Below are 20,957 nucleotides of genomic sequence, written 5' to 3'. Positions count from 1 at the left end.
TTTCCCAGCTTTCCATATTCACATTAGCACATAAAATACTGCTTTAGATATAAATTATTTTGTTTCATAAGTCTAACTGAAATAAGTTTGAGATTTACCGAACTAGAGTCCAGTTATGTTAGTTCACCTACAAACTAATGCGAGATGAAACAAACAATCCAAGTTAATAAAGGTAAGCCATTGAGCCAGCCAGAAATAACAGGATATTTTTCCATTAAAGATGCTCAGCTTTCTTCTCCCCCCAGCAATACCCCGCCTTACTGCTCCATGCCACACGGGATATCACAAGGGAACAAGGAAGCGTGCTGGATTTATGCAAAAAGCAAAAAATGAGTTTGTCCTAGGTGCCCCTACCCCTTATCAGCTGTACCATCCCATACACCTACAGACCACAAGGCACATGAGACACACAAGGCCACACGCAAACTCATTTTGCAGGCAGGGGGTCAGCACTTGAGGTACACCATTTGGTTTCAGAGGGGCAGCCTCAGCCCTAAGGCCAGCACAGCGCAACGCAACACGGCCATCAGCCCTGTTTGCTAGTCTGAAGCTACCCCCACACCCTTCCCCAGCAGCCTTGAGGTTCTACCACTCCCTCTCCTTCTCCACAACCAAACCCTACTACGACCTTTCAGCACCTGGCCACACAACACACCCCTCCACCTCAGGAGGGCAAGCAGCATCAAGCCTATCTCCCACTAGGAATGGGGAAACCTGCCACGTTCTGCCAAAGTTACATGAACCTACCTCAGTCCATTCTTAGGAAGCTTTTAACCATTTTCTTCCCGAAAGAGTGAGAGAAGCAACTCACCTCACACTGTGGGACCCAACAGCAAGCTCTTGGAAAAGGCAGCTGAGTCTTCTGAGGCACGAAGCCACAGTTGGCCCCAATCGCGCTGATTACCAAGGGGGTTGTCTCCTCAGGGGAGGCCAGCTGCAGCCTCTTAAAACATTTTCAAACCCACACCAAGGAAAGCCCAAATAAGGCAACGTGTTCCTTATCTACAGTAGTCAGTTTGGTGGCGTGTAAAATCCTATGCTTCTCCATCTCAATGAGTTGTTCATCATTAAAAAAAAAAAAAACACAAAAACACCCACAAAATTAAAAGTTATTCTGAACTTTCCCATTATGCCTATGACATTCTTGACCCAAAGATCAGCGATTAATACTGAGTATCTGCTGGGGCAGTTTGGGGATCTCCTGTCAGAGAGGCTGATGAAAGCCCTGACTGAGCTGCCTCTGTGAAGAGGGGTGAGTGCAGGAATTACGATATCCCTAACTACTGTACCTCACATTTGCTGTTTGATACATTTCCTTACGTGCAAAACAAAGCTAAGTACACAGTTTTTACTTGTGCAATCATGAGTTCTGCATACCAAGAAACCAGTGGGTTTTTTTTGTGAAGCCAATATGTCCTAAACTATCGCTGAGCTAAGACACAGGATACAAAGGTTTGGTGAGATTAGAAAATGAAAAGGATAAAACTAATCAAAAACTGAACCAGGGCATAGGCAGGAAAAGCTTGTCATTCCTGACTCTGGGTCCAGCAGAGGTGTTGGTGGTCTCCTGGGTGTGTCTGTTGTGGAGAGGGTTTCTACAAACAGTTTTGCAAACTACACCACAGGTCCAAAATATTTACAAAACATTTAGAAACACAAGACATTCAGCTTTCTGCACCAAGTGAAAATATGTATCGTATCCATATCATGTTATTTCAGATCCAATTATCTCTGGTCCAAATTATCTGTAACACTTCTTGTCTAGACCCGCCTATATATTGTACATGTAAACTTATGTGCTAGTTTTAGTTATGAAAGATGTACTTGCTGAAGAAAGAAGTGGAAGATGTATCTAAATAGAACACTAAGACAAACTCCAGATGTTTTCATGAAAACCACGACAGAATAACTACGCACATTTTCTTCTAAACACTTCACGTTTCAATTGGCAGCTATAAGCCAAAATACTCTGCCTAACCTCAAAACAACACTTATACAGAAGCATCAAAATTTAACACAGAAATATTTTTTCAAAATGAGGGGACATTTTTTCTTGAGACTTTATGTGGATATACTGAATATTTCTAGATTTTTTTTTAAATATACAAAATTAAGATGCTGTTCACCTGCTAAGCAGCAAGATTAGAAAGGAAAAAAAACCCACAAATCGCTTCACGTTCACATCTGAATTTTTCTTTATGTATAAAAACTTCATGTTGCACAACTGTTAGAGCAGTTTGAATTGAACCAAAGAAGTGGCTCCAGATTGTGTGCTAATAAATGATCATTTTCCCTGTATCACTGGACAATTCCAGCACAGCTGCATCTAGTCTCCTTGGATGCCAAGTCTTCCTTTCCTGCATTTGCCTGGGATTGCAAAGCAACAGCCAAAGATGGTTTCTTTTTATCTTGGTAGGCGTGCAATAATTCTTCAGATTGTGCATATGTTTGTATTTGCAGAGTATGTTACAGCTGGAAAAAAGGGCAATTTTTTGTCCTATGGGAGGAAGGGAGAAAGACTGGTGCCATAAAAAAGGATTTCATGAAGATGATGAAGTTCTCTAAAGGGGGAAAAAAAAAAGCTTTGCTTGAATATCTCCCTTGAAACAATTTGTGTGGTCTTTATAATTTCAGACTCTCTTTAAGAGTGATAGATGCAGATTTACGTGATTGTCTGACCTGGCCTTCAAATTTGAGTTATTCTTTAGCCTATTTAAGCACTAAATTCCATTCCAATCAAGTAAAGACAATTTTGATCAAAAAGCTGTTGCACCAGCATGTAATCTTCCAATGAAATCATTCAAAACCATAATAATAGACCTAAAATAAGACACTAAAACTTGACAACCAAAAAAAATTAGCTATAATTATGTATCATTGTCTTATCCTAACTGTGTCTTCTAAAGCAGTCATCCTCTAAAGCACATATAGAACACGGGTTTGCATGTGTGGAAATATTTTCATTATCCAAAGAGTAGTCTCCTAGTGATGTTAAAATGGTGGGAGCAGCAGAAGAAATTAAGACTTCTTTTGTATCAAAAAGGGAAACAACTGGAATTAATAAAGTGAAATGAGATGAAAAGAAACATATTTATTTACATATCACTTTCCATAATTTTAAAAATGATTTTAATGTAGTTGGTTTATAGCATTTTTCACTTTCCTTTTTCCAGATCCGATGTGAGAAAGCTTAATTAAAGAAATACAAAAATGAAACTTCTTATCACATTTACAACATGTCTGTTTCATGTAAAAGATTCAATGATTTGTTGTCTTTAAAATCCCCTTTTCTCTCTATTGTGGCTAAATCTATGTGCCAAAGAGACGCACATTATATAGTGGTATTCTTTATGCTTACTGATAAGCCTTTGGAGCAGTAGGCAAGAGCATGGCCCGCTGTCTCAAAGCTCATATAAGTTATATATGGGTTATTTTTGAAGGAAATATTCAAATACATAAACACAGTATTATCTCACAGTTATTACTGGTTTTCACTTGTATGTCTCAAAGAATCCCTTAAAGAGAGCCACGGTCCTTAGTGGGAGGCATACTATTCTTTTCTAAACAAGAGAAACATCATCTACAAACAGCGTGTTAGTGGACAAACACCGTCAACAGAGTGCAATTATGAATAAACTACTGTGCTTGTTATACTTTCTTAAAGTAAGATGGGACTAATTCTAAACAATTCTAATAGCCGACTAGAACAACAATGGAAACACTGAGAAAATTTCTTTCGTTTTACTGACACAGAAACTGGCATCTGACTATACATGTAGGAATAAGATCCCCTGTAACAGAATGCATGCATCTGAATGTAGGAACTGTATTTGTGGCTGCACACCAAGATCAGGTATTTTCAAACCCAGCCTAATACTCAAATGTCTAATTGAACAGTTGCATGTCTCAACACCCCCAGTTTTGACACAGTTATCTAAATACCTTAGACGTGTAGGAGCTATTGCCAATTTCTACTCTAATCTGCTTTCACTAAAGGAAAGTAATGACTTAATAGACATTACTTCATATTTAATTAAGGTACCAAGACAGGCGGTGGGTGAAGGATGAAGAAAAGGGACAAAAAAAAGTCATTCTAAACTACCTGGCCATATTTGCTGAAATTTCTTCAGATAAAAATTGGCTCCTCTGAAGATCGCCAGTGGTTCCTCTATTGATTAGGTAGGAATGCTATGAGAAATACTAGGTCACTTCTACCACTTGGGATTCATTTAACTTCCTGAAGGTAGATACATCATAGAGTGAGAATAGCTCTTAAAAATATAAAGCAATGGGATAACACTAGTACCAGTCTCAATATCATCTTGCTTTTCTGTGAATAGTCTAGTGGGTAACACTATTGTCTGGGAAGCGGGAAATCTGTGTTTTAAGTTGAAAGGCTGTAAACTTACACCTTCCAACTTCTAGAAGTGTCTTTTAAGCAGCAGGTTAAGGTCCTTTAGGGAGGTCTGAGTGGAAGAGGGGGCACTCGCTAGCATTCCTATGGCTATGCCGTCAACGATGCCAGTTATGGGGCCAGAAGAAAAGTAGGCAAGCTGGATTTTGTGCTCTCATCTGAAAGAGGACACAGTGAGGGATATGCTCTGCTACTAGGGAAGTGCATGTATTTCATCCAAGACTGTCCCTGGGTTTTATATATATACATGTGTATATATATATATATACATAGCCAGAGGCTATAACCCTAAGTGGGAGAACAGCTGTCAAGATTCATCAATGCCATTGGGCTAAACATGTTCCCTACTTTATTCAGTAACAGGACTAAAATGGATCGATTTCTTATTTTCTGCCTTTTTGACTATTTGTCTTTAATCTTCACGTAACAGCATGGCCAGGCTTCAATGGAGGGATAAAAATCAAACTAATTCATAGTACCTGGTGGCTGAGGTGCTCTCCTGAAATACAGGTCCAAACTACCTTAGACTGATGCAGCCTTGAAATACAGCCCTGCCCTCTTACCCTTTGGGCAGGTACAGTAGTACCATTGCTGTAAGGGATGAGCAGATGTCAGTAAACTGTGTTGCAGGAGACCAGGGTTGTGTCTTGGATGACTTTGGGTCACCTTAGTTTGCCTCATCTCATTAGTTTCAATTTTGAGAAAAATAACAAAAAAGACAACCAAAAATAAAACAATTAAAGCTTACTGGTTTTAGCTACATTGAATTTTCTTTTCTGCTTAGCCCCATTTTTCACTTTCATTCCACCACTTAGATACCACAGATGAGGGAATGTACACACAAGAGCTTCATATTCTAACAGTCACAGGAGGTCAGAGGGAAGAGGAAGACTATTTTCTGTGAAAAAAACAAGGAATAATTTGGATATTTTTTTTTTTTTTTTAAAAGGATAGGTTTAGCATCCAACTGCAAGCAAAAAATATGAACTGCTTTCTGAATCAGTAAAAGGCTCTGGAAATTTTCAGTGAAGTCTGTGACAGGCAGATTAGAAGAATTACTCTAAATAAACACCAGGTTTTTCTGGAGAAATTGTCATCTGAATTTTTTCTCTTAGTAGGATGTCGCCTTGATGTAATGTGCACCACCCCACTCCTCCACCCTACTAATAATTATATTATACACACTGGGGTATAAAATAAGATTTCCCTGAAATTTTTAGCTATCAGTTTCAATTTTATTTTTTTTTTTAAGAGATCACCTTCCTATCATCTGAAGAGATCATGGTGATTTAGCTGCTGATGAAAATGTGCATCTGCCATAGTCATAGTATGCATAGCACATTTTTCTTTAGATACTTCAACTAAGCAAGTCCTAGTAAGTGAAATACAAATATCTATTAAAACAGAATTTTATATTTTTAGAGAACTTTTATGAATAATTTCATGAAGCAAAGGAAGTAATCTGCATAAGCACCATGGCTGCTGGGAATGTTCAGGACACAGCTTCCAAAATTAGGTTAAGATAGAAATCAGCGATGAAGCAGAATCTGCCTCCTGACAAAAAAAAACCCACAACAGCAAAATCCACCACCCGCAAGGCCTCAATATGATAGTTTAGCAAGAATTCTCCCCAAGAGAAGAAAAAGATTATTACTAACCTTCCACTTACAGATATACTCTAAATCATTAACCTGCATTGCATCTGATTGTAGAAATCCATATGTGTGTCCATACAACCAGGCAGCAGCGCTGCTGTGTAGAAATCACCACAGATAAAGCTTCCATCATCAGGAAAAATATAAATCTTATATTTAGAAATATCTAGTCCTTCAGACAAAACTCCCGTTTCCTTATTCACCCATTATGTAACACTCAAGAGACTGCAAGATTTTCTATTTCATTTTGTGAAGAAATATTGGAAAGGAAACAGTTTTATTGAGTTGATTTCAATCTGAACTGGAAACACCAGCTCATTTGGATTTTTCTGTTAAGTAAAAGTCCTTCGTGAAAAAAATAATAAAAATTGGTAGGTATCTTCTAACCAGCAAGTTGGTATCAATATACTGACTTAAATATAGCTAAAGCCTGTACCAAATAGCAATCTTTGCAAAGCTGCTGAAGGTACAAAATATTTAATATTTTTAAAGAAGTAGAATGCTTAAAATACCAGCATTTGGGCCAAAACGGGATTACTAACTACAGTTTTGTTTTTCCCATTATGAAGGAAGACTTTTCTTCCAGTATTCAGGTCACACATAAGCTCTTATTCTGAAACACACTGGTCCTTTCAAACATTTGGAAACTTCAAATCGGTACTCACACCTTTGGTTTACACTTACCTTTAATTTTCCAAGGACAACTGTTGAGTTGCTTGATTTCACTCCCTAAATCTCAGCATTTCCTTCCCACTTCCTTCTATCTTATGCCTTCAGCCTTCCAATCCTCCACCACCAGCGGTCTTCTCTCACTTCAGAGATCCCTGCTTCTCAGACTTCATCATTGCTGGTTGCTTACTATCTTGGCTGCTTTCAGTCTTCAAATCTCAGTTCCCCATCTGTTTTCGAGTCACTTGTCTTTTTATACTCTTTTTGCTTTTGCTCTTCTGGACTTCTTGGACCTATTTCTTCCATTTATGTAAGCTATTCCTAACCCTGGTCACTGCTCTTGCTTCATTCTTGTCCCCCAGGCATCTGACATTGTCACTAAAGCCTTTACATCTGAACCACAATACTTACGCCATAGTCTTGCTTAATCTCTCAATTTCATTTTTTCTTCACAAGCTCCCAGCTCTCACTTCAAATTAAAACCACAGCTTTTTGCCACAGTATTTCAGAACTGCACTTTTTGATTTCTTACATCTCAGCGAAGGGGGGGGAGGTATCTGTATCTGTATTAGTTATATGCAGAAAGTATTTCGGTCATGTACTTTGTGTGACTACATAAAAATTGCATTGTTCTATGTCTCCACACCATCTTTGAGGGTTCCAGGATTCTGTGTGGTGAAAAAGCACAAGGGAATTTTGGAAGATCGTATTTTCCACTGACAGCTCGTTCTGAGCTGAAGCGAGTACACACAGCAGTGACATTTTTAGCTGTGAGTCCAAGTGAAATTTTTTTTTTGTGGTAAAAGCCAAGCTAACCCTCGTATTCAGAGGCTGGCTGCTAGATCCACTTTCTTTGGTTATTACTTAGCTCAACCACATCTACCTCTAACCTGACATTCAGCTTCAGTCTTGTGGGTTTTTTGAATTTGGCATAATCTACATAGCTGCAAAATACTGAGCGCCAGCCTCCACTAGTCTGGAGTTGTCATTAAGACATACCTAATATGTCTTACAGACAGGAAACTGAAGAGTCTGTGAAAAGCAGATATGTTCTCATAAAGATAGATCCTGCCATTAGACATTCATAGAATCATAGAATAGTTTGGGTTGGAAGGGACCTTAAAGACCATCTAGTTCCACACCTCCTGCCACGGGCAGAGACATCCCACTAGATCAGGCTGCCCAAGGCCCCATCGAACCTGACATTATCTTACGAGAAGCCAGGATTGATCCATAGTATCTCAGTCATACAGCACACAATCATGCACCCATGTGCAGTGCATCCTGCAGGGCAGAGGAAGGGGTGATAAGCCAGCATGATAAAGTTTTTTTATCCCACTTGCACCAAGGTAAAGGGCAGAGAATGAAGTGCCTTGGCAGAAGAAAACACAAAGCATATTCCTTGACAAACGTGGATGAAAACCCTGATGTCATTTTTGTCTTAACTGTCTGGATTTTGTCCCAAACAGAGCAGTAAACAGAACTCATTAATTGTAACATTAATGAAGTCCATGTAGGTTGGGCTCAGTCCTCTATCTGTTTGGTTGCCAGACTACCTGATTCCAAGGCAAACATTTTGGAGAAGGGCAAAGACAGAGTTCACAATGTTGTCATAGAGTTCCTGACTTTCTTCCAAGACCTTCCTGCTAGGTTCCATTCATGCTTACATCTCACTTCCTGCATTTTCTGTGAACGCCTTCCATTGCCCATGAAACAACAGTGTGTGACAGAAAGTTTTAAGACTCTGGAGCCAGGAAGATGGAAAGTACAGCTTTTCCTTCCTTGCTTGCAGTAGTTGTTTTCTCCTCTAAACCCCAGCTGTTAGTCTTGCACAGTCATATCCTGAGCTGCTGATTCAAGACCGATTTATGAGATATGGACAACTGGGCCTGCCATAAACGCTCCAACATGCTTCACTGCTCTGTTTTACATGCATGAAAGTGAAAGGCTTTGCTGCTAAGCCCCGAGACACTTCCATGACTGGCAAAAACTAAAGCAATTACGCTTATTTTGGAACCCAGATATCTTTCCATTACTCGCCTATGGCTGTCTGTTATGTTTGTGCAGGCAAATAGACTATTTAGGTAGATGATACTCACAAACCAGAATTTTTGTCCATTTTACATCTCTCCTCTCTAGAGAAGAGCAGACAGTTCAGAATGGCACAGAGGTTACAGTTTGGCCATGAATTCATTATCAGTGAGAAACCAGCAGCTTAACTGGCATTGGGACAGCAACAAACTGAAAGCCCCAAATCAGCTGAGGAGCTGAACCAGTAGGCCATAAAAAGGTGCCAAATGATCTATCAATGTTCTGCATAATTTCCAAATGAAGTTACATTTTCAAGTATTTTCCCCACTAGCACACAATCCAATTGTGCTGCCAAGCATATTTATAATTAACACACGCAATTCTGCTTCATTTTCTCATTTGGCTTCCTAGCAAACACATACATACAAGTAAAAGAACATGTCCATTACTGGTACTAATTAAAATGGTTGTTAGTAAAATGTATGAATGAGAACCGGGATCCAGATTTCCAAAGATACTGGAACACTTCTGAATATTTCTAGAATCAGTTTAAGTTTCCTGATAAATAAGTAACCTGTGACCAACAAGTCATATTTCCCTTTTGCTTGGTTGGCATAAAATAAGTAGAACAAAATTTCTTCATCTTGGCTCCACCAGCACAAGCTCATTGGGAGCTTATAGGAAAGAAATAATTATTTCTTATTTGGATTTCTGGGGGAAAACATTTATACATTTCTGAGGATCTGACAAACTTAGATTGCTAAATCTTGTTTCAACAGCACAAATATAAATTTTGATTTAGTGTCTTGAAAGTCTAAATGACTTTCAAAAATGACATATTTGTACCCAAACCCCTTATAAACCACAGCAGTGAGCAAGACAACATTAAAATACCTTTTTTAATCAGGGGCTACACTGAGCACTGATTAAGGCATTCTCTGTCTCTAAGAGAAAACCCCATAAGAAATTATTTGAATCTAGGAACACATCAGCCCTTATAAGCCCTGGAATTCCAACTTAGACATCCATGATAATTATATATAAGTGACAATGGTGAGAATTTTGTAAATGGTGCTGTAAATACATAATTTAGCGTAATATCACCTGTTTTAGCAACACCACAACAACCAAGTGAAACACAGGACAGAAGCAGGAACAAACTAAACGTGAAACTACATGCTTAATTTTTTTCTGTTCCCCAGCGCCCCCCAAAAAACCCAACCCAAATCCCACAATAACAAGTAGAGTTCTGTTTAAATGGAAATGAGAGAAATGGAAATGAATGACCACCAGCACTGGTAGCCCAGAGAGGCCGTGGGATCTTCAGCCCTAGAGATTCTTAAAAACCTGTCTGGACATGGTCCTGGGCAATTGACTCTAAATGACCCTGTTTGTGCTTGGATTTTGGATCAGATGCCCTTCAGAGGTCCCTTCCAATGTCAACCATTCTGTCATTCTGTGAAATGTATAGATGCTTCCACATATATGTTAGAATTCAACAAAATAAAACCAGGGTATTTGGTTTGTCCTAGCTTAAACAGTAAATTAGCAGAACAATTACTTGTGAAGCTGTATGCTTCAATGGCCAGATTCCTTTTTGATAGTTGCAAGAGGTACACAGATAGAGGACACCTATGCCAAACTATGTAACTGAACTACCTCAGCAGTTCTCCTTGCTGAACAACATGGCTTCAACGTTTATTATTCATACCATTTAATCACAGTTACTTTGCCCTGTCACTACTAAACTACTGTTGAAATGGTTTCCTCTTCCCCATTAACCTTGCCAGCCAATATTTTCTTCTTCATGTGCTCACAGATTTGTGAACTTTACTCTTATAAGAGCCTTCAAATAGGCATTTTCTGCAGCACAGCTGCCCGAGATCCTCTTCTTGTCTTTTTAAGTCTTTCTCGACTTGCTTTCCTATCCAAGCCTTCAGTCAGTGCCCTTCCGAACTTGGAGTTTTTCAGTTGTGAGTGTCTGTTTGTATGTGCGTAAGTAAATCTTAATTTTAGATTCTCTTCTAACCCCTCAAAGCTGTTTTCTAATATATATCCCATGTTCTCTTCCAGTACGCCAAGGCTACTGAGGTAAATTTCTAAGAGGCACAGATAGTCCTGGCTCCACTTACTGAAGCTGGTGGCCACCTTCTACCTTCTGTCTTGGTAACTCACTCCTTGGTCTTTCTCTGTACTCCTAATTTGTTCATTGCTTTTCATCCATACTGGGTGTTTCTGAAAATGCATATCTGGAAACAAACACTTGGAAATTTCAGTCACTACAAACTGCAGAAATCAACTCAGCTTCTTAAGCAAAAGTATTACAAATATGTTTTGAATAGAAAATTAAAGCATTTAATAAGATATAAAAATACAAGGTAGGCATCTTTGAAAAGGTAGTTTTTTCCCCTCCAGCTTTACATCTTGCCTGATTGTATAACAAATGCAAAATCTAAACAGACCATATTTTTAATCTTCTTTGAAAACCTTAATCATGCAATGCCTTAATTCTAGTTGTACATGTTCCCTGTTTCCATTTCAGTTCCGTTACTAAACTAAATCTAGCCATAACCTTCCCTGTCTAGTAATGAATCTATGCACATCAAAGAAGCAAAGAAGTTGATACTTCCTTTGTTTGCCTTTAAAGCTGTTTGTAATGTCATTATGTTAATGAGAATCTTTGCAATGATTAGAAGCTATTTTTCTATCATCAAGGCCTGTCATTGGTCTTGAAATTCAATATGCTGATAAGAAAGAAAATCCAGCCTTCTGAGTCCCTAGAATGTCTCAAGGTGCTAAGATTCAAAATGCAGCGGTGATGAATTCATTCTTCTAATCACAGTAGGATCAGAATTTGGGATGCCATGTTAATCATCCTTACAATAATCCCATTTTAAAATGTACTTATTTAATGACAGGATTATACATCTTGATCAAAATGTATTCTTGGGGTACAATAGGGTGCCTATAACAGGGCACAAACAGACTGCCTAGGTGTAATGAGGCTGATGGATGAATAACAATGTCGCTATTCATATACCCAGGCCCTGCTGTATCTGAGCCATCTGCTGTTGAAATTGCAAATCTGTACTGAAGAAGTGTAGATTATTTTTTTCTCTTCTACTAATCAGGCAGTGCTTTTCATTTGATGTAACTTGAAATCACTGGATCTATGCTTACTTGCTCTAAGGGAGATTCTGAGACCAACATTTTACTTTCAGAATGTGCATTGCAAGCTCGGAATAACATGCAACTGTGAAATTATATTCCTTAAAAGAATATGCCTACCTGGATGAAACTTCAAGAGGAATTCCTTTGTTAACACAAACAAGATCTAAAACTAAGGTTTCAGTTGTAGAGAAATTGTATGAGAGAAGAAAATAGCAGCACAATATCTATAGTGCAGAGCAAGAGAAGTGAAGCTTAGCACATTGCTCACATGCATGGTCTTGATGACTCCAGTGGATTACCATTATGGGTAATCAGCAATGTCCCTGGAGGTGTTCAAGCCCAGGCTGGATGGGGCCCTGAGCAGCCTGGTCTGGTGGGAGGTGTCCCTGCCCATGGCAAAGGGGTTGGAACTATAAGATCTCTAAGGTCCCATCCAAAACAAACCATTCCAGGATTCCTTGATTCTATACTTTTCCTCAGTGCTCTGGGTTTGACCCCTGAGAGGCACAAAGCCTATCAATGGCATAAATCAGAATACACCCCTTCCTGCTCTTGCATGCAGACTGGAGTCCCCAGATCAGAGAGCACACTTACGGAGTAAGGTTCCAACACCAGTTTGAGTAGTTTGTGTTTCCCTTCTTGTACTTAAAATCTGCCATCTGATCTATACCCTGTTGTAAATCATTTTGCCACCCTTGTGTCATGCCAAAACCCCTTTAACTTCTCTATAACACGCACTTCATTTCCAATTCAGAGCCACAGAACACAGTTCTTTTCAGTTTTCTGTTGTCTTACTGTCTAAACCTGCTTTTTCAGTACCATCTCCCCACGCTTCCCAGCAAGATGCTACTGCCACCTACCCCACTGGTCTGTAATGCCCGCCAGTCCCTGCTGATCAGCATGCAATGAAACTGTAGTGCAATAAACCAAACAAACCCCTTTGTGAGCACATGTGTCAGGCCATATGTTGCACAGACTTCACTGACACAAATAATTCCAAGTTCACAGGTAGTTTAACTGATAAGAAGTCAGCATCCACGCTCCTGGGACTGGTCACACAAGCTAGAGGAAATGTTTTTGATTACTTCTGCAATCACAAACATTTCCAACAGTACAATAACAACACAGGAACACCAAATAACAAATAATAAATATTATTTCCAGTACACAAATTCTAATATTTCAAATAAAATACAGCCAGTCTGAAAACATTTCCAAAAGCAGAATCTTTCACATAGAGGCTTGCAAACATCAATCAGAAGTACTGTAAACAGGGTTTATGTGAATTATTCCTGGCAAGTGATCAGATCTTTGTTATTCTTCCTTCCTCTGCATTTAACTAACATTGTGTGTTGCCCAGGACACTCTTCATCTAGAATCTATAAAAGCATTTAAGCACTTGTTGCATTTATTTTTGATGGAAGGAAAATAGAAGATGCATATTAAAAAAGAACATAGGAAGCACCTACAGCACAAATCTCCAACCCAAATAATACTGCTGCAGATAAAATTAACTTAGTTACCTCATTCTTAAACTCAGAATAAACACATAGAAATGAAAAAGATACCTTTATCTATTGAGCAGATGGAAAAAGCGGTGAACTATCAAGGGCAGCCTTGTCACAACACTGATTTTCACACCAATTAATTTACACAGCCTCACAGAGCTACGGTTCAGGATATGAATTTACATTGTGCAAGTGAGTTCTACATCCACCCAGTGAAGATGCAAAAGCTTGGTCTAAGGTCAATGACTGCTCCAGTCTAAAGCACCACCATAACCTTTAAGCAAGAAGCCTTATATCCAAGCAACTGGCCTTTGCAACAGCTACAAAGCATCAGAAAACAAAGCACAGTGAGTAAATGAAAGCTTGCAGTGGCCACCTTTGATTAAATGCCATTAATAATTGTCAACAAGAGTAGGTATATCAAATACATCATTCAAAACTAGTTTTAAACATGTGTGGTTCTGCTGTACGGGTGCACAGACCAAAGGGTCATGCGATGGCTCCCCTGTGATCATGGCAATGTTCTTTGAAAAGGCCGCTCGCTTCATTTCTCGTGTATTGAAATTTTTTCTAAGGACACTCCACTTCACCAGAAAGGGAAGAATTAATTTGAGCCAAACTTCCCTGTGCAAGAAAAATAAATGTTATTATCAGTGCAGTAAGCATCTGAGCTACCCAGATACAAAATCAGCAGTGTTAACATATTATTAATTACAGTGTTGCTGATATTTATGCTTATATAGTCATCCCTACTAAAACATGAGCAGGTACTGCCCAGAAAGGGAGGTCAGCTGAGGTAAATTAAACCTGGATTACAAGATGACTAATTTTAAGAATGCTTTCCAGTGGCAAAAAAATGCCAGTGGAAAAGCAACTACAGAGCAAAGAAACAACAGAAGTCTGAGGGACAAGTTAAAAAATTGGGAAGCTGACACCTCATATTCTGTAAAATGTAATTATAAGCATATAAACAAATATCCAAAAGTAAAAAATTATACTTACCTTTGATTACTTACGTGCACACGCCCAAATAATTAAAAGCACTAATATGGTGAGTCCTGGCTCTAGAAAATCTAAAAGAAAGATACTCATGACTCAAAGCCACTAAGGAAAGAAAAAAACCCAACAAACCTACATTTGTGATGGATAATGATGCAGCATAAAATGGTTAAATGCAACAGTAAAATCTCGGTCTTTATTTTTCAAGTCTGAATTCGTATGAACCAAGCATATTTGAAATCATTACAGACAATAATTTTTTGGCAGTGCAAAGTATGTGCTATATTCATTTCCATCCTCAGTATAGCAACAGCTACTACTGCTTACAGTATTATTGGTGCTACAGATTTCACTGAAAGAAAACAACCCCAACACTAATTATGGTAATAAGAAAGGAAATTACTATGGATTAGTCTAGCAAAGTCATATTCTTATTACTCAAACCACCAGAGAAATATCATGATTAGCAATTAGGGAGTATCTTTAATATTCCTTTACAAAAACAGAGGTTTTCAGGCTAATGTAGGCAAGTTCATACATGGCTTTTGGTTTTTATAATCAATTGCAGAAAAAGAAGTTAAAAGTTCAAAACTTAGGTAAGGAAAAAAGTTATTTAAGCAGCAGTATATGTATTGAAGGTGCCAACCTACCTAAGAGAATTGACATAGAGTCTCCTAAAAAAAAAAAAAAGAAAATTAGAAACATTAGAAAACTGTACAACTATGAAGCTAAAGCTGTTTTCTCTACCATTTTTTGTTAGTGATTACAAAGCACTGAATTTAGTCAGGTGTGAGAAGGAAACTCTCTCGTTGTTTCCTGCCTAAACAATAGATGGCAGCTGTTAACTGGGCTGTACCTACATTCACCACACTTACATGCTGATTTCTGTTTATCCTCCTTCACGGGTGCTCGGTCTCTTTGTACCTTATGTGCTGGACCAGTCTCATATATTTAGAGCGCTGCATATTTACATTTATTTATAATTAGCAGAACTCAGTCCAAGTGAGAAGAGCAGCTTTCTTCAGATCCTGCCACGCTGAACAAGGAAGGAGGAAGCAAGATGATAAGACTCTTACCAGCAAAAGTTTCCTCCTCCTTTTTGCCCTTCTTCCTTCTTCACGGCAAGCTAACCATGAGCCAGCAATGAAGGCCAATGGTATCCCAGAGTGCATCAAGAGGAGCGTAGCAAGCAGGTCAAGGGAGGTTATCTTCCCCTCTACCCTGCACTAGTGAGGCCCCATCTGGAGCCCTGTGTCCAGCCCAAGAAAGACAAGGAGAGAGTCCATTGGAGGGCAATGAGGATGACTGAGGGACTGGAGCCTTTCTCTTGTGAGGAAAGGCTGAAAGTCCTGGGTTTACTTAACACGGAGAAGAGAAGACTGGGAGGGAATCTTATCCACACTTATAAAAGATCTGAAGGGTGGGTGTCTACAGGATATGGCCAGAGCCTTTTCATTTGTGCCCAGCGACAGGACAATGGGCACACACTGGAACATGGGGAGTTCCACCTTAACAAAATTCCTGACTCTTCACCTAGCTACCTTGCTCTAGCAGTTGCTTCAGAGATGACCACCACACAAGGCCTCACAACTGTCAGAACTAAGAAAGCATTAGTGTTCTGAAGCCCTGGCCTGTACCTAGAAAGTTTCAGGCAGCTCTTACCAGCTGTCTTGGTAAGAGCAAAGATGGGGCTTGGGAAAGCAGTCACTTCATAAAGCCTTCAGAAAGATTAGCAAGAGCAGCGTATCACTTGAGACACACGCACAGAGGCAGGTGCCGGTGATGCTGCCAGAGGGGCGTCACAGAAAGAATCAAGATGCTTAGCAGGTCTACGGGGCCTTTTTCTGCTCTTATCTTCCCAAATAGTCTTTGTCCTTTAGCACAAAATACAAAGCCATCCACTGACACTGAAAAGTGTCTGGCATTCTGCACTAAATGACATATTTTCTGCTTCTTGAGTGACAATAATTTAGGCTGTGTTATTTGAGATGTTTGAAACATTCATTGTGTTTCAGCTTCCACCTCCATAGAAACAGGGGAAAACCTGTTTAAGTCAATTACAAGTTTATACAGACCCTAAATAAGTCCGCGTTTGCAATTTTTTTAAGGTTTTTGGGTTGAAAGAGCCATCACATGGAAAAAAACAGGGCAAAAATGAACAGTCTATTCACAAGACTCATGTATGCACACTGAAGAAAGAAATGGCCCAGGAGAAACTAACAAATTAAAAAACAGACCTGAAGTGTGATTGTTCGCATTTGGTTTTGTTTCTGGTTCGGGAGCTTCTGTGACTTCGGAAGGAGGTAAGGGACTTGATGAAAAGTCAGGAGTTGGTGATGAAATTGTGCCTTCTGCAGCAACATGCCTATCAATACAAAGATATCCTAAAAAAAAAAACCCAAGCGTATATAAATTGCTGGAATATGCCATAGCATTTGTTATTAAGGTTGTCTGATAGTTTCAGTTACAAAATCCTGGTTTTAAATGCTTGTCACCTGGACAATCTTGCCTGATGTCTTCATTTAAAATTTTCATTTAAATTCATCTAAACATTTAAAATGTTTCTCTCCATATGACTTTCCTGTACGAACCTTTCAGTTGAAATTGGCAAGACATTTTTTCAGAAAGTGTTTTGAAAAGGCAAGACTGACATTTACTCAGCTTAAAAAAATATTTTCACAGACATTCTTCTCAGATATTGTTTCCTTGCCTTGGTGTAAGACAGTAAAATTCATAAAGGAGCAGTAGCAGACCTATAGCCTTTACTAGATTTGGGCACTCCATGAAAATTAGCAAAACCATTTTCATTTGCTTTAATGAATGTATTTCTTCAAAATACAAGTATTGAAGAGAAAGTAAAAGCTGAAAAAAAATATAAAGAAATGTACACTTACCTGTCAACAACAGAACAAAAAGAGGTAATGTCTTATGCATCTTCAGCTTTTCCTTTTGTAGCTGAAAAGGCAAAAAATGACAAAAAACAACCTTGAAAAATCCCCAGGTCACTGTCCTCACAGCAAAGAAGCTGTGGTTGTTACCCCCTGAGGCAACAGACCTCAAAAGCCAGACCCTGCTGCACTTATGATTTTTTAAGCTACTTGACGGCCTAATCAGACTGTTTCTGAAACAGCTGTTACAAGGGCTTTGATATCACACAGGCTGCATAACTCCTGGAGCTTTAGGTGGAACTTATGTACTACCAAGCCAAGTGTGCAGGGAGTACAACAGTGATGAAACCAAGAGCTAAATGACAAGTTCTATTCATATATAAAACAAGTTCTGAACCGCGCTTTTATGAAAACACTGTAGGTGTCATGAGGATATTCTGATGTCACACCTACGAAGATGCTTTGTGTAGATCTCAATCTCTTTGTATGTGAGGAAAATGTGTTCCTTCAGAGATGGAAAAACCTGGACACTTGGAAGTGAAATATCTGTTGATCATAAAAGACAAACATGCTCTTTTGAATGGATCATAATATATTCCTAAATACTCAGTGCACCATAAAAATAATTATTCAAAGCACAAACATTACCAGTCTGTAAAATGTAATGATGAATCACATACCTAGTTATTTAAAGAAACAGCATTATGGCTTCCATAGCTGATTCCCTAGTGCATTTCAAAAGTGTTGGTCGATGTTCCAGGCGGTCTGATAATTCAAACAAAAAGAAATAAATTTGTCAAGCAAAAGAAGTCTTCTTCGCAAACTATCGACCCACTGTCAAACATCTCACCCTCTTTCTCTGCTGAGGCTGTTTCTTTCAAAGCATACAATAACACAACATGGAATACTTGTGTTTCACGGGTTCATGCCCTGTGCTACATCTCATTGTTAGCAGGCTTTTCCTGGATGTTCCTCAGCCATGAACCTCCACACATGAAAAACATAACAGTGACAACTTCCGGGAGTGACAAGTCGCTGTCTCAGCATATTAACAAAACCCACACAACTGTTCACAGTCGCTCTAGATGAATAAATTGCCAAATGGCACTAAACCCAAGCAAAGAGGAGAAGCAAGCATTTGGGTAAACACCTCCATGCCAAAAGACAACACAATGCTTGCAACGTTTTCACATTAACAGCTGTTTTTCAGCACACACATCCTTATCTTTTCTTTCTGAACATTTCTTTATCAGGTCACAGCAGACCTTTGTAGTAAGAAATGCTGGCACAGAGTTTTCTGCCTTCCAAGTCTATTGCTAAACAGGACAGCAAACCACTTCCATCATGCCTTCTTTTCCTTTCAAAGACTCTTCCCAAGTCATTGTGTAACAGAGCTTTTCTTCTCAGACTTTGTTTGAAGAAAATCTCCAATAACAATTATATTTTATGTCTCTTCTAATAATATCATGTGAACATTTGGACTGGAGTAAGAAATCAATACCTTCATGCATCTCCTGTGTACAACAAGAAAAGTATTCATGCACATTCCCCGCGCAAGCGGAGAAGCACAGCCAATGGAAAGAGGCAACTCAGACAGGGAGCCCCAAAAAGGCATTGTGAATCTCTGAAGTGCCAAAGCCTGTCCACCAGTTTGGATGGATCCTAGGAAAGACTGGACTGTTTGGCCTGAAGGCTGACTGTCTACTTAACATGACACAAAGCTGTCCATTCTGCACACCTTTTCTACTTCAGGCACTCACTTGTAGACGCTGAGGAGGGAAAAGGTACAAATAACTAATGCACCTACCCACAGGAAATGAAGAGGGTATAAAAAATGTGTAGGATGCTCATTTGCAACTAACCATGCCAGAAAGCTTCCCTTTGACCACTGGAGGAGCTGTGTAACCCATAAAGGTCAGCTGTGTATTGACGGTGCTCCTGTTTCCCCTGGCTTAAAATGTAAAAACCTCAAGCCCACTGTTCCCTGATATGTTCATGGTAGGGGGTTGGAACCAGAAGGTCTGTAAGGTTCCTTCTGACCCAAACAATTCTATGTTTCTGTCTTTCTCAGAACCCAGGATTTTCCAGAGTCTGATGACTGTACAACCTCTAGGGCTGATATATATTCGCGCCTTTACTATTATTGTCTGCAGTGCCAGACAGCGAGTAGCATTCTACACCTCATTTCTCATTTTTGTAGAGATGTGAAATAATCTATTTTTTTGCTCAGAGAGCAATTATCAAGATACAATGTCATCCCAGTAATGTTTGTTTTGTAACAGACCTCACTAATTCAGTCAAAATCCATATGCCTTAGTTAAACTCAGAAGTATTCTGACAACCGGACAGAAGGCTACCTCCGCAGTAAGTTCATGACAGTATATGTATACTCAACAACTAGAGTGTGTGAAACACAGAAATTTTTCTACATTACTTATACATCTCTATATTTAACTACCCAGTCTATACTACTAAACTTTCAGAATTCCTGCTAGAGATAGCTACAATATATAATAGCCTGCTGAAAATTTTAAGTAAAGGATTCCCCAGAAATTTCTTCTTCCTGTTTGTTTAAATAGAGGTACAAAACTGCTGCCACCTATACCTGAAATACAAAGTAGTTCGACTAAAGTTACAGAATCACAGAATCGTTTAGGTTGGAAAATACCTTTAAGATCATCAAGCCCAAACGTAAACCTAACACTGCCAAATTAGTTCAGGCATTCTACTAATTAAGGCTACACTACAGCTATGAAAATGATCCCTTACCACCTACAGATATCAGGAAAAATTCTCCTTGTCTAGTGTAGTTTTGATGATACAAACTTGCCAAAAGCACCTCTGCTGCTTCTTGTTTAAAACACCCCCTGAAAGAAAAAAAAAGGTTATGTCCAGCATAAAGTGAAACCCAGGGTGTTGACGGGTTAACCGGGGCAAGAGATGGGCACAGGAGAGCATATCCCTACAGTGGGATCGCACACAAACCCTATCATGGCATACATGAGAACACACCCCTTCCTGCTCTTGTATGCAGACTGGAGCCCCCCAATCAGACAACACAGCTGTCTCACTCTGGCACTCCTCTCTACTGTACATGAGCACATACAGAAAGGAATAGAAAGCTACCCTCAATTATTTGAGTAGTATTAAAACATGATTATAAAGTGATGTCCAAGAGCAAAACTTAGTGCTCCAAAACAACTAGTTTGGAATTCTCTGTCTTTCTAGCAAAAGAACAAGTGACTTTTCTATCAACAAAAAACATCCAGTTTGTCTCCAACACAGAATCATAGTACAGTTTGCGTTGGAAGGGACCTTAAAGATCACCCAGTTCCAACCCCTCTGTCAAGGGCAGGGACACCTCCCGCCAGACCAGGCTGCTCAAGGCCCATCCAGCCTGGCCTTGAACACCTCCAGGGATGGGGCAGCCACAGCTTCCCTGGGCAACCTGGGCCAGTGCCTCACCACCCTCATTGTGAAGAATTCCTTCCTAATGTCCAATCTAAATCTTTCCCTGTCCAACTTAAAGCCAGTCCCCTCATCGTATTACTCCATGACCTTGTAAAAAGTCCTTCTCTCCAGCTTCCTGTAGACCCCTTCAGGTACTGGAAGGCTGCTCTAA

General features: G+C 39.3%; 1 long non-coding RNA gene across 2 annotated transcripts; it reads right to left on the bottom strand.

Moving 5' to 3' along the window:
- Positions 1–12,311: 12,311 nt before the first annotated feature.
- LOC128852027 (uncharacterized) lies at positions 12,312–18,454 on the bottom strand. Of its 2 annotated transcripts, XR_008449645.1 has the most exons (5): positions 17,342–18,454; positions 16,685–16,831; positions 15,323–15,483; positions 14,451–15,121; positions 12,312–14,072 (listed from the first exon to the last, which is right to left on the bottom strand). It is a non-coding gene; the product is annotated as an uncharacterized LOC128852027 (long non-coding RNA). The 2 variants fall into 2 exon arrangements; XR_008449644.1 differs by lacking the exon at positions 15,323–15,483.
- Between the last annotated feature and the right edge of the window lie 2,503 nt (positions 18,455–20,957).

The sequence above is a fragment of the Cuculus canorus genome, chromosome 4, assembly GCF_017976375.1.
Source record: "Cuculus canorus isolate bCucCan1 chromosome 4, bCucCan1.pri, whole genome shotgun sequence".
Classification (NCBI taxonomy): domain Eukaryota; kingdom Metazoa; phylum Chordata; class Aves; order Cuculiformes; family Cuculidae; genus Cuculus; species Cuculus canorus.
This window is presented reverse-complemented; position numbering and strand designations above follow the sequence as displayed.